This window comes from Nomascus leucogenys, chromosome 8 (genome assembly GCF_006542625.1).
Source record: "Nomascus leucogenys isolate Asia chromosome 8, Asia_NLE_v1, whole genome shotgun sequence".
NCBI classification, from domain to species: Eukaryota; Metazoa; Chordata; class Mammalia; order Primates; family Hylobatidae; genus Nomascus; species Nomascus leucogenys.
This window is the reverse complement of record NC_044388.1, coordinates 105,462,950-105,476,077: the sequence shown is the minus strand read 5'-3', so window position 1 is coordinate 105,476,077 and position 13,128 is coordinate 105,462,950. Positions and strand designations below refer to the sequence as shown.

General features: G+C 53.2%; 1 long non-coding RNA gene across 1 annotated transcript; it reads right to left on the bottom strand.

Annotated features, from left to right (window-relative positions):
- Window positions 1-2,038: 2,038 nt before the first annotated feature.
- LOC101176437 lies at window positions 2,039-12,049 on the bottom strand. Its single transcript, XR_178678.3, has 4 exons — window positions 11,984-12,049; window positions 10,067-10,192; window positions 7,401-7,708; window positions 2,039-2,290 (listed from the first exon to the last, which is right to left on the bottom strand). It is a non-coding gene; the product is annotated as an uncharacterized LOC101176437 (long non-coding RNA).
- Window positions 12,050-13,128: the final 1,079 nt, after the last annotated feature.

Here is a 13,128-nt window from a genome sequence, read left to right as displayed (position 1 = left end):
TTAGGGCACCAGGAAGACTCACAAATGCTCAGGAACAGATCCGAGGAACAACTAAGGGAGGCCACCATGGTGCCACGGAGGGCAAAGCTGCCCCTGCTGTGGAAACTGCCACACCCTCCACCACTCACCCCTGCCACCCCTCGCTGAGCATGACAGCAGCATCTGCCACTCCCCAGTGGATGATGTCCCAATTTGCCAGAGCCCTGTGCCTCCAAGAGGCCCCAGAGCAGGGTTGCATGGGTTCCAGGTGCCTGTTGTCCTTACAGAAATGTCTACACCTGCGTCCAATTGGGTCCTAGAGCCGCCACCACCACACTGCCACCTGGGGTCATGCCTCCTCCCTGAGAAGCAAGGCCGAGCTCTTTCTTCCCTGCAGGCGAAGGTCCTCCCAGGAAGCTCCTGATATCCCAGGGGTCGACCAACCATCTACGTCACCAGAGAGGCGCAGGCAAATGGGACCACCCAGGCCCAAGCTGGGGCCCGCTCTGCGCTTAGAAAAAGTCAATTGTTGCTGATGGTGGGTGGGGGTTGGAGATAGAACCACAAAGCAGACAGAGGCCAACTTGGCTTTGTGTGAACTCAACACACAAACTGGAGTGTCTGGAAGGTAGGGGAGTGGAACCTTGGGGAGTGAATGGAACTTTCTTTGGGAGTGGGGGAATCATTAGCACCTGCTTAGCGGGCACCAAGCCCTGCTCCTTGGAGCTGGAGCGGTGGCTTCCAACCTGGTAATGTGGGAGGGGTGCTGGGGGGCTGTTTGTTTACGCCCTGGGAGGGGAGGGGATGGAGATTTTCAGGCCCTCAGATCCACTCCAGTGACTTATACACCCCACCTTCAGCAAGAAACGAGAGGTTTTCATTGTCATTAGAGGGGATGGGGCGAAATGTGTACACTCTGCAGAAGGACGTCCACCTAGACATTAACCAGAGTCATCTCCGGGTGAGGTGTGTCGGTGACTTTTACCTTCTTTCTTGTAGTTTCCAGTGTTGCTTGAACTCATCAATTTATGGTACAATAAGGGTGTATTGTTTTTTCAGAAACAATAGTGACATTGCCCAACCAAGAAAGAATTTTTTTTTTTTTTTTTTGAGCCAGAGTCTCACTCCGTTGCCCAGGCTGGAGCGCAGTGGCGCAATCTCAGCTCACTGCAACCTCCGCCTCCCGGATTCAAGCAATTCTCTGCCTCAGCCTCCTGAGTAGCTGGGATTACAGGCGCCCGCTACCACGCCAGGCTAATTTTTGTATTTTCAGTAGAGACAGGGTTTCACCATCTTGGCCAGGCTGGTCTTGAACTCCTGACCTCGTGATCCACCCTCCTCGGCCTCCCAAAGTGTTGGGATTACAGGCATGGGCCACCATGCCTGGCCAAAAATTTTAAAATCAAGACAAAAATTGTATAAATACCAAGATGCTCTTGCAGAAAGATGAGGCAGATATGAAAAGCACAAAAGAAAAACGTGCAGACGGGTGGTTGCGCAACCAGAGCAGCCAAGAGCTAGACCCGGTGGAGTCTCCAGAAGCAGCGATGAGTTTCAGAAACTTGCGGAGAGCAAGCTCTGGGGAAACACAAATGCCTCTGGGAGCTGCCAGTCAAGAAGGGATCCCTGAGGATCACAGCAGGGGGCTGGGATCTCGGAACCCAAAAGGACTCAGGCCTGGCTGGGAACTGGGGGTCACGTGCCGCTTGCTGGGCAGCCGGGGGCCAATGACTCACCCTCCCTAGAGCACAGTGCTGTCTCTGTACTGGGGATGGCACAGCTACCAGTATTAGTACTGGGATCATAGAGTTCAGATGGGCAGGGCAGCTTCTCCCCAGTGTCCCATCTGAAAATCCCCTGGGAGGGAGAACTCTCCCCGGTCCCTGGGACACCAGCTTGGGTTCCATCAGCAGCTCTTCTTAAAAGCTTCTTGTGTCCGGGAGGCAGCACCTGCCTCCTGGAAAGCCATCAGGTTGCAAAAAGCACCCACCCTTTGACCAAGAGATTCCATTTTTAGGAATTTATACCACGGACGCATTCACACGGCAACAAGGGGAAATGCGGGAAGAAACTCACTGCATCGTGTTTTTAATAACAGAGCTTTGGAAATGCCTTAAACACCCATCCGGGGGACTGATGAGGAATGTGAAGAGTGCACAGTGGAAGAGCATTCGGTTGTTAAAAATACCTGCCTGAGGCTGGGTGCGGTGGCTCACACTTGTAATCCCTGTACTTTGGGAGGCCGAGGCAGGTGGGTCACTTGAGGTCAGGAGTTCAAGACCAGCCTGGCCAACATGGCAAAACCCGGTGTCTACAAAAAAAAAAAAAAAAAAAAAAAAATATATATATATATATATATATATACACACACACACACACACACACACACACACACACAAAATTAGCTGGGGGTGGTGGTGCACATCTATAATACCAGCTACTTGGGAGGCTGAGGCAGGGGAATTGCTTGAACCTGGGAGGTGGAGGTTGCAGTGAGCCAAGATCGTGCCACTGCACTCCAGCCTGGGCGAGAGAGCGAAACTCTGTCTCAAAAAAAAAAAAAAAAAAAAAAAAAAAAAAAAGCCTGCCTGCTAGGGCCCGTCCCAGGGATTCTTCAAGGACAGAAAAAGAACAGGAAGCCTTCATTTGTATTTTGAAAGGGGCACCTCAATTCACACCCTGACTGTGAGTAGAAACTTCTGGTGCTCACCTATAGCCAGTTTTCCTCTCTTTCTTAGGACCCGCCACCCCTGCGATTGCATGAGGCCCCCTGGCTAGTGAGCCGTGGGAGGAAGTGATGTGATGCTCTACCGTGACTCAGTGATCTGGAGATGGGGGTGCCACGAGCAGGAGGCAGCCTGGATTTTTAAGCCTCCCTTCATAAGGAGGGCAGTTACCCCGAAGAATCACCTGGAGGCTGGGCGCGGTGGCTCACACCTGTAATCTCAGCACTTTGGGAGGCCGAGGTGGGCAGATGACTTGAAGTCAGCAGTTCGAGACCAGCCTGGCCAACATGGTGAAACCCGTCTGTACTAAAAATACAATTAGCTGGGCGTGACGGCACACGCCTGTAGTCCCAGCTACTCGGGAGGCTGAGGCAGGAGAATCGCTTGAACCCAGGAGGCGGAGGCTGCAGTAAGCTGAGATTGCGCCACTGCACTCCAGCCTGGGCAACAGAGAGAGACTCTGTCTCCAAAAAATTAAAAGAATTGCCTGGACACACAGCAGACTTTGCTGGATGTGAAACAAACCTTGACCATGTTAAGGCGCTCAGATGCGGGGTTCGTTACCACAGCAGAGCGAGCCCTGCTGACCAATACAGCTGCACACCCAGGCACAGGTGAAGCCTGGCCCGGTCCTGAGGGGACTCTTGGAAAACCACATTCCAGTTCAGGAGATGCTGAGAGATCTTGGCAAGCCCTTTGACTCTTCTAGGCCCCTGTTTCCCCATGTGGATGGTGGGGTAAGGGACTTTTTCCCCTCTGACTAAGGCCTATGCTGCTTAAATCCCTAACCCCAAAGGCTCAAGGAAGACCTGCCGGTCCTATAGGGGCGGCTGGGTGCTCACTGCACATTGGCCGCTGGGAAGAGCACCTCGGAGGCGTCATGGAACCGTCACAGTGGCTCCAGGAGGGAGGTGCCATCACGATCCCATTTCCCCATGAGGAAACAGCCTCAGAGAGGCAAGGTTACCTGCCCAGGAACACTAGCATCTGAGATTCTTGACTACTCTAATGCCAATAACCGTCTGGTATTTTTATTTCTTACAAAAGCAACTAACCTAAGGCCGGGAGTCGGTTCACGCCTGTAATCCCAGCGCTTTGGGAGGCCCAGACAGGAGGACGGCTTGAGGCCAGGAGTTCTAGACCAGCCTGAGCAACATAGTGAGACCCTGTGTCCACAAACAAGTAAAAAACTAGCTGGATGTGGTAGCCACTCCAGAGGCTGAGATGGGAGGATCGCTTGAGCCCAGGAGTTCAAGGCTGCAGTGAGCTGTGGTCATTCCACAACACTTCAGCCTGAGTGACAGAGTGAAACCCTGTCTCAAAAAAGAAAAAAGAAAAAAACTTAAAAGAAAGCCAACTGTCAATAACATAAGAGAACTGGGAATAAAATTTTTTTAAAATACACATAAAATGTGCCATCTTAACCATTTTTAAGTGTATAGTTCAGTAGTGTTAAGTACATTCACGCTATTGTGCAACCGTCACCACCATCCACCCACAGAACTCTTTTCATCATGTAAAACTTAAACTCTGTACCCGTGAAATACTAACTCCTCCTTCTCTCTGGCCATCACATTCCACTCTCTGTCTCTACGAATGTGACTTCTTTAGAGCCTCACATAAGTGGAATCCTATTGTATTTGTCCTTTTGTGACAGGCTATTTTACTTAGCGTAATGTCTTCAAGGTTCATCCATGTTATAGCGTGTGTCAGAATTTCCTTTTTATGGCTAAATAATATTCCATTGTACGTATGTATCAAATTTTGTTTATTCCCGCATTCAAGGACACTTGAGTTGCTTCCACCTTCTGGCTATTGTGAGTGATGTTGCTGTGAAGATGGGAGCGTGAATATGTCTTCGAGGCCTCGCTTTCAACGCGTTTGGGTACATACCCAGAAGTGGAAATGCTAGATCATATGGTAATTCTATTTTTAATTTTTTTGAGGAACTGCCATGCTGTTTTCCACAGCGGCTGCACCATTTTCATTCCCACCAGCAATGCTTGAGAGTTCCAATTTCTCCACCTCCTCCCCACCAGCCCTTGTTCTTTCTGGTTCCTGATAGTAGCCATCCTCATGTGTGGGAGGGGACATCTCATCGGGTCTTCATCTGCATGTCCCTGATGATTAAGGAGGGGATAAGGGCTTTTTCTTTTTTCTTTTCTTTCTTTATTTTTTCTTTTCTTTTTTTGTTTTTTGTTTTTTGTTTTTTTTTGAGATGGAGTCTTATTCTGTTGCCCAGGCTGGAGTGCAGTGACACAATCTTGGTTCACTGCAACCTCTGCCTCCCGGGTTCAAGCAATTCTCCTGCCTCAGCCTCCTGAGTAGTGGGATTACAGGTGCCCGCCACCACACCTAACTAGTTTTTGTATTTTGGGTAGAGATGGGGTTTCACTTTGTTGACCAGGCTGGTCTTGAACTCCTGACCTCAAGTGATCTGCCTGCCTTGGCCTCCCAAAATGCTGGAATTACAGTCATGAGCCACCTCGCCCGGCCTGATAAGGGTTTTTTCAATGCCGCTGGTGGGTCTACAGCAGTGCAGTCACCTGGTTCTGCTTCCACAGGAGGAAATGAGGGTCCCAGTGCCATCCCCCTCCCGGGGATGTTGTGGGAGTCCTCGACCCCCAAACAAGCTAGTGGGGCTGAGTCTGCAGCGTGACCTGTGCCCCAGTGAACAGGCTGGGGGCCCAACTTCTCCGGAACCTCAGCCACTGCCGATGTTGCAACCTCTACTTCCCCTGCTGGGCCTCAGCAGGAACTGAGCTGGGCTTTTCCAGCTCCGGCCAACCCTGTGACCTGCAGTCCCCACCCAGCCTGGAACTCGGAGCAGAGAGGAGTCAGCACCACAGGGAGGCAGGTGACAGGGTCGTCTGCATGTCCCTCGGCTTCCACATCCAGACAAAGGGCAGCTCTGTGTACAGTGTGTACAGGACATGCAGGACGAGCGTGCGGACTGTGTGGCCAGACAGATGCGGTGTGGGTCCCATTTCTGCCATTCGCCAGTGGTGCGACCTGGATAAGTCACTTCCCCTCCCCAGCCCTCACTTCGATCTGTGAAATGGTGCTTGGCACGTAGGTAAGTCAGCGCCTCCTATGATTATCAGCATCATCCTTCTCCTCATCACTATCAATATCCACCAGGATGACCAGGTCATGCCTGTGTCCAACCATCCATGGCTCCCACTGCCTGCCAGAGACAGCCCGTCACACTCTCATGGCTGCTGGCCACCGCCCAGACTGACCCCTGCCCACATATCCAACCTTCTCTCCCTCTCGCTTGTCACATTCCAGTCTCTGGGGCTGCCCTCCTGTCCCTCAAACTCGAAGCTCTCCCTCCAGCCACAGGGCCTTTGCATATGCTGTTCCCTGCCTGGAATGTGCTTCCCCCACCCCATCCCGCTCCCCCACTTCATCAGTTACCTCCTAAAAGGCCTCTGAACCGTGAAATTATTGGAAGACTGTCCGTCTCCCTACGTCATTCTGTGAGGCCAGGATCGTGCCTGCTTTGCTTCCCGCTAAAGACAAGGTTGGTCCAGGTGCCGCCCAAATATTAGCCAAATGGAATTATTCCTTTCCAGAAAAACCCTGATTTTGGAAACTCAGGTTCCTTGCACAAAACCAAGCTATTCCCCACATAACTAAGCTTTAACTTTCATACCTTTGGAAGGTTTTTTTCCCTTCATTAAGTGAACCAACCTGAGAAAGCCCTCAGCTACACATCCTGTGTCCTCATTTTTCAGCTCAGAAAAATATGGTCACTGCACTTGGAGCAGCTGCTCCCAACGCCTGCCGCACCTCCTCCCAGCCCAGCCTCTGGCTGCCCCTTCCTCAGGACTCAAGGGAGGTTTCAGGCTGCTCTCTGGGTGACCCCTTGCTTGGGAATAAACCCCCACCCTGAGGGACGGAGGACTGAAGGGGAGGTGCAGATGCGTTTCAGCCCCAACAACAAGGTGTTGGAGAGCCACAGTGAACCCTGCTCAGCGTCAGGGCCTGACCCAGCTTGGCGACACTCAGCACCACAGCCAGCTGGGGGTCGAGGGTGTGGACCCCAGGAGGGCCATGGGCAGGAGGCCCAGCAAGACTGTGTGGCCCAAACCCATGCCTGCGTCCATCCTTCCATCCCCTTGCATATATATGTGTGTGTGTGTGTATATATACATATATATGTATATGTGTGTGTATATATATGTATATACACACACATGTACATACATATATATACACACACACACACACATATATATATATATATATTTTTTTTTTTGAGACAAGTCTTGCTCTGTTGCCCCCAAGCTGGAGTGCAGTGGCATGATCTTGGCTCACCGCAACCTCCGCCTCCCAGGTTCAAGCGATTCTCCTGCCTCAGCCTCCCAAGCAGCTGGGGTTACAGGCGTGCACCACTGCGCCCAGCTAATTTTTGTGTGTGTGTGTTTTTTTTAGTAGAGACAGGGTTTCATCACTAAACCTGTTGGCCAGGCTGGTCCTGAACTCCTGACCTCAGGTGCTCTGCCCGCCTCAGCCTCCCAGAGTGCTGGGATTACAGGCGTGAGCCACCTCGCCCGGCCTCCTTGCTTATCTATTTCAACAGTTATTTAGTGAGCACCTACTATGTGCTCGACCCAGTTTTGGGGAAGCCTAGTGAAGACCCAGGTCCCGCCCTCCTGACCAAGCAATTTACACAAACCCCGTACTTACTTTTGGAGAGGAGACCTAGGGCTCTGCATTCGTCCCCAGGCTCACCACCTACTGCATTCTCTGGGCTCAGGGTCTCTGGGTAGGGGCTGGCTCTACGGGATGCTCCAGTGGGCCCCGTGGGGAGGGTGTATTCAGAGAAGGGTAGTGCACGCGTCCACTCCAGATGGTCCTCAGGGAAAGAACTTTCTCCACACGGTCATGTGAGCAGGCTCCGGGGAGCAGTCACCCATCAGCATCACTGTTGTTACTGTGGTTGGGGCCAGCTCAGGCAGGGTGACACCGAGACAAAGGCCTGCAGGAAGGACGGGCTATCCCCAAACACAGGCGAGTCGAGGGAGGACTTAGGGTCACCGTCGGCTGGACTTCATGGACACCGAGGGTGAGCCCCGGGGTGAAGGAGCCATGCCCTGGCCACAGTGAGGACCAGGAAACCTCCCCTGGGCCTGGAGGCGGGGGTCCCAGATGAGCACCTGCTATTTGGGTTCTCACAGGGATCACCTTCCTGGGGGTGACAGCAGCCAAACAAAGCACACAGCTAGGTGGCCGCGAGGGGAAGGCCCGGGAGCCTGGGTCAGGAAGCGGTTGGGAGGTGGGTGGGCCAGGGGCTGGGGAATGCTGCAGGGAAGGAGGGAGCGGTGAGGACGGCCACCACACGTCAGGAGGGCTGGCTTCTGGGGCCCAGCACCCAGCAAATCGTGAAAGAGAGGAAGAGGAGCGGGCGTGAGGCCAAAGGGGACCCCAGGGCCACTGTGGGGACGTGAATTCTGGGAGGTGCTGGCCTGAGGGGCCAACCTGTCTGCCGTTCCCTGTGGAGGCTTCGGTGGGCAGAGACAAGTGGTGACATTCCCTGCGGGCTTCCAAGGGAGAGCCCCCTGTGGGACTGGAGAGCCCAGGGGACTGCAGAGACCAGAGAGAGATGAGGCCAGGAAGACACCAAGGCCTGGACCAGGGCAGCCAGAAAGGCCCTCAGCGCTGGTCCCTGCAGCTCCTCCTAAGCCAGATCTGCCAGGGGAGCTCAGAAATGCCTGTCGCAGAGCCTCAGTTCATGCGCCCCTCCCAACCTGCCTGGCACATCCAGGCACACACACACACACCTGTCCACAAACACACCCTCCCTCACACACACACAACTCACATGCACACCAACTCACACATACACAACTCACACATACACAACACACACCAACTCACATGCCAACTCACATATACACCAATACACACACATACACAAGTCACACACCAACTCACATACACACCAACTCACACACCAATTCACACATACAAAACTCACACTAACTCACATACACACCAACTCACACATACACAACTCACACATCAACTCATACACACCAACTCACATACACAACTCACACACTGACTCACATACACACCAACTCACACACCAACTCACACATACACAACTCACACTAACATACCAACTCACATACACAAGTAACTCACACAACACACACCAACTCACACATATACAACTCACACTAACACACACCAACTCACACACACCAACTCACATGCACACCAACACACACTAACTCAAATACACACCAACTCACACTCACACCCTTACACATACACAACTCACACACCAACTCACACACCCTCACCCCAACACAACCTTACACATATACAACGCACACACACCAACTCACATCCACACACTTTCACACATCCTCACACACACAAACACCAACTCCCCTGCACACATCCTCCCTCATACACAACTCACAGACCCATGCACACACCCTCACCCCCACCCAACACAACCTCACACATACACAACTCACATACCAACTCACATGCACACACACCCACACACCAACTCACACGCACACACCCTCACTCCCAACGCAACCTCACAACTCACACACACCTGCTCACACACCCTCACACCAACTCACACACCCTCACACCAACTCACACCCTCACCCCCAACACAACTTCACACATACACAACTCACACACACCAATGCACATATACACATCCTCACACACATTTACATACACCCCTGCTCACAGACACTCTCTCTCTGGCGCTGTCTCACACACACACACCCTACCCCCCACTAGGGCTCAAGCACCCCTCCAGTGTCCTCAGGGCACTGGCCCAGGGGGCGGCAAGGAGGGCGATTCCCAAATAGCAGCCCCCACAGCCCAGGTTCTGCCCCCGGAGAAGCTCAAGTCCAGACACCAGAAGGACCTCCCTTCGTCCTGAAGACATTTACATGAGAAGAGCCACTTCCAAGTGACTCAACATGCACAGATCTGGAGGGACACACACACGCACACGCAGAGGGCTTCTCTAGACGGCTGTGTGCGCCCCTCACTTCCGGCTCAGGATTCCCAGGCTCCAGCCCGGGCCCCGCAATCCAAGTCCTTCCCATCTATGCAAAGCTCAGGGGTGCCTCTGGCTTGTGGGGTCCTCATGGAGCCGTATCCTGTTCCCTCATTCCAGAGGCTTTCCCTGCCTAGTGGGGCAGCTCTGGGGCCAGGGGAGAGCGGGGAGGGCCCCAGCCTGAACCACAGGGCAGTGGAAACCCTCAGGGAAATTCACATTCCAGCCTCCTGCCAGCCAAGGACAACACACATTCATACATGAGCACTGAAATGTGTACACACTGACACGTGTGTACATACAGCCCCATACTCACCCTGACACGTAGGTACACCCTTGTCAGAGGCGTTCGAACCAGAGTGACTCCATTTTGAGTGAGGGCTGGAAAACGAGGCTGGGACCCGCTGGGCTGCATTACCAGAAAGGTAGGTATTCCGAGCCCCTAGATGTTTATGGTTAAGGGAACAAATCAATAATGTTCACTACAACAGACCTGGACTTGGGAGAGTGTCCAGATATCCCCATATCTGGAGAACGAAGGCATTCCTAATTTTGCTTGAAAGATAATAATATCGATTCTTGTAAAATATAGTAACTAAGAAAATTAATCCTTTATCACAAACCCTTGTAGCAGAGCAAATCTCCCCATATATACAAGCATTGTACCTAGGGTGGATGCGTTCCTCATTCCTCCTCTTACTTTCGGGAACGTCCTACTCTGTCTACGGAGTAGCTGTCTTTTTACCACTACCCTTTTTTTTTTTTTTTTTTTTTTTTTTTGAGACGGAGTCTTGCTCTGCCAAGGCTGGAGTGGCGCGATCTCACCTTATTGCAACCTCCGCCTCCCAGGTTCAAGCGATTCTCCTGCCTCAGCTTCCCAAGTAGCTGAGACTACAAACGTGCCACTACACCCAGCTAATTTTTTTTTTTTTTTTTTTTTTTTTTTGTATTTTTAGTAGAGACAGGGTTTCACTATATGTTGGCCAGGCTGGTCTCAAACTCCTGACCTCAGATGATCTCCCCTCCTCGGCCTCCTAGAGGGCTGGGATTACAGGCGTGAGCCACCGTGCCCAATCCCTTGTACTTTCTTAATAAACTTGCTTTTGCTTTTCACTGTGGACTCATCCTGAATTCTTTCTTGCGCGAGATCCAAGAACCCTCTCTTGGGGTCTGGATCAGGACCCCTTTCCTGTAACACACTAACACATACACACTGAAACTCACACACGCACTAATATACACTCCCCTACTCCCACTGGTGCACACAAACCAGCACACTCACAATGACACGACACACTCAAGCACACACGGACACAGCAGTGTGTAACTCTGGGTCTCCAGTGGGTCTGAGTGGTCTGCTCCACGGTGGGTCTCTCTTGAGGCTGCAGCCTCCTCTCAGAAATGTTTCTGCCCCCAGCTGCCATGTGGCCTAAAATCCTGACAGATTAGGAAAGATTCCTTTAAAACCAGCACCTCGGATTTTAGGCTTAAGCAATATTTGGAAAATGTGAGGCTCAGTCCCCCAGCTCGCTGGGCTGTGGGCCTGTGTCACCTGGCGCGCGTGGGGGCAGGCAGGAGAAGGGGGCTGGCTCGTGGTATGGGGCAAGTCCGGGCAGATTTGGGGAACAGGCAGGCACGCGGACACCCCACCGCTGAGAGCCAGAGAGAGAGCAGAGGGCCGCGGGGGTCAAAGACAAGGCTCTGGAGAGACCCAATCCCTACCCACTCTCTCCGCAATCCTCCCCAAGGGACTTCACTCCCGCAAACCTCAGTTTCCCCATCTGCACAATGGGTGTGAACCCGGGACCCACTTCGTGGGCTAATGTGAAACTTAAATGACACCAAACCAATTGAGTTATAAGCCCTGGAAGCCCAAGAAAAGAAAGCGGTGGTGCGATGGGGGAAAAACCACCATCCCCGGCTTCCCGCGTGTAACGGGGCCGAAAATAACCAGCATTTTCCTTTTCTCTGCGGCTGAAGCCCACGCTTCCCAGAGGACCGGGCCTGCTTATCAGGAGCAGAGCGGCTCGCTCCGCTGTCTCCGCCAGAAGGTGACTGTGGGGGCCCCGCTCCCCTCCAGCCTCCAGCCCGACTCCCACCAGGAACACACCGGCTCCTCTCCCCCCGCCCCTTTCAGGTTTCCGCCCCACCCCCAGCCCGCAAACAATTTTGCATATATTTAAATCTCCTCTGCGAGTTCCCCCTCCCCCGGCAAAAGAGAGAAAGAAATTACAAAGGCCGTCATTTGTCTCCGTCCCCGCACCCCATCTATCAGGGCCCGGAGCCCGTCGCCTCGAATGAGGCGCGCGCCCGGGACGGCCGCTTTAATGGGGCGCCGCGTGTGACTGTGCAGCCGCGCGGCGGGCGCAGCCGGCCGGCATTTGCATACATATTAAACGGAGCAGTAAAAAATGCAGACATGCAAACCATTTGGACGGGCTCCTCGGCGTAGCCTGCCAGGAAATCAATCTTCTGGTTTCTTAAAGGCAGCCTGCTCGGGAGGAGGTGGCGATGCCGCACAGCCCGCAGGCCGTGGGAGGGGGCCATCGTCTGTCCATCTGCCTGCGGGAGCAGCCGTGGGGGTCCTTCCCGGCCATGGAGGAGCCACCTCCTGGGAGCCAGGGGCCGGGGAGTGAGTGTGGTGGGTCCTGGTTCAGCCGGCCGTGTGCCCTGAAGTAAGAGGGGTCCGCTCTCTGAGCTCCCCCCTCACTGGGTGCTGAAGATATTTCCTTTCTCTTTTGCTATTCTGGGGCTTAAGGGACTAACCCAAGATCACTGGGCTCCTCTAGGCAGAGCCTGGGTCGCACAGCCAGGTGCGGAGAAGGATGGCCAAGAACACAAGCTCTGGAGGCAGGCGGCCTACATTCAGTCAGGCTCCACTCCCCAAGAGCTGTGTGATCTTGGGAAAAGCGTCAACCTCACTGTTTCCCGTAAAAGGGGGATCAATATGCCTCCCTCTTCGGTATGTTGTTGGATTGAAATAGGTCAGCCTTGTAAAGCACTTGGCTCATTGCCTGGCATACAGTAAGTGCTCAATAAATAGTGGTGGAACAGCGGTAGTGGTAGGAGGGCCCTTGGTGTTATTGGTATGTTTTTCTTGGTGAATATCCCTCTTCATAGCTGCATGGTGTGGCAAGCCACTCCTCCCAGAGCCTCCTTACCTGTAAAATGGGGTGTTTTGATTTTCATGGGAACTGCTAGCTGTGTTCTAGAGGGCACTGGGTCCCTGCTGTGTGCTCTCACCCACCCGCTGATTCCAGCCAGGTGTGGCCAAGCTGGCGCCTCTGAGGGCTGCCCACAGCCTGTCTTAGGCAAAGCCCAGAGCAGGGATGGGGGCATACCCCCAAACTGACCATACATCTCTGGGGCCAGGAAAAG